The sequence below is a fragment of the Lottia gigantea genome (assembly GCF_000327385.1).
Source record: "Lottia gigantea unplaced genomic scaffold LOTGIsca_572, whole genome shotgun sequence".
Taxonomy (NCBI): Eukaryota; Metazoa; Mollusca; class Gastropoda; family Lottiidae; genus Lottia; species Lottia gigantea.
In genome coordinates this window covers 9,898-11,731 of record NW_008709952.1, presented here as the reverse complement: position 1 = coordinate 11,731, position 1,834 = coordinate 9,898, and positions in this window count along the sequence as shown.

The window sequence follows — 1,834 nt, the reverse complement described above, 5'->3', positions numbered from 1 at the left end:
ACCTACTATCACAGATACTAAAACAGAGATATCATTTATAATATAATATTAATATTAAAATAACAATATATACTAACACTACACCACTAACAACACAGCTTACTATCACAGGTACTAAAACAGAGATATCATTTATAATATAATATTAACATTAAAATAACAATATATACTAAAACTACACCACTAACAATACAGCCTACTATCACAGATACTAAAACAGAGATATCATTTACAATATAATATTAACATTAAAATAACAATATATACTAAAACTACACCACCAACAATACAGCCTACTATCACAGATACTAAAACAGAGATATCATTTATAATATAATATTAACATTAAAATAACAATATATACTAAAACTACACCACCACCAATACAGCCTACTATCACAGGTACTAAAACAGAGATATCATTTATAATATGATATTAACATTAAAATAACTATATATACTAAAACTACACCACCAACAATACAGCCTGCTATCACAGGTACTAAAACAGAGATATCATTTATAATATAACATTAACATTAAAATAACAATATATACTAAAACTACACCACCAACAATACAGCCTACTATCACAGATACTAAAACATTCATGTTACGCTTACATGGTACTATATGTTTTTTTTATCTTCAAACACCCTATACATTGCATTGTATAATGATAAATATTAAAACACCGTTACACCAGAAAGGCATTATTACTTATCTGCTACTGCTCAGAGAATGTTAAGGTTGCCATTATCGTGGTATAATCATGTAATTGTTGTGACTATTTGCCAAGTCAAGGCGTTAATTTTGGATAAATGTATAGGTTCCTTCCTGTTTGACTCTCAGTCGCCATAAGATCGCAATAGTTCCTGTCCGAAATTTCCGCGCAACTTCCTGATTGGTCAATTGGTTTAATTTGTTAACTGAGATCTCATGCTAGCCCATTGAATAGGAAATTGTTACTATAGAAAATGAATTTTTATTGTAAGTGGGATTTCTATATTTTAAAATATTACTTACAATCTGAGTTCTGGGATTCTTCTGCCATGTTACTTATGTATGTGGTTTCTGTAGACTGTCCAGACGCACCTGATGTACTGGTTTGGTTTTTGAGGCTTACTCGACTAGGTGGCGATGTGTGAGATGGGTTCGTCCACGGACTGCGACAGGTTAGATTAACTTGTTGACCTGGAAGTTATAATCATATTACTTCATATAACAGTTGCATGGGGGAAAAATCAGAACTAAGGGTACGTTACTTGGTTAAGTATGTTAGACAATTAGGTTAAATCTAACTCGCTAATGAATAGAACAAATCCTTTGTCTTTACCTGGACGTCTTACTGTCACTGTGATGTGAAATGAATTTAAGTTTTTTTTATACAGGCTTGTCGTCAAGATACGCCAGCTTTTATTTTATTTCATTTATTTTTATTTATTTTTTTCGTAATTTTGTTGTTTTTTTTTAGAAATAAATTAAATAACTTCATTTATTTCCTAATGAGAACGATTGGCCACCATACACATCATCGTGCCTATTTAAAAAACAAACAGTGAGTATGGCAAACAGTGTTCCCAGTTCCTAATTTATGTACGGAACCATATCAGAATATTTCTCAAAGGTCACAACTGCAGGGAATCGTTGCTTTAGTAGTTGGACGACACAGTTATAACTAACACACAACGTCTGCACGTTTCGTTTCGTGATCTTCTACTGGTGACTCCACCTTTGTCATCCGTAATCTGATGAAATTGTATTGACTATCGTGTTCTCGGTGATACGATACTAAACCACGCAAATGTACTGTTTTACAGAATATATACTCACA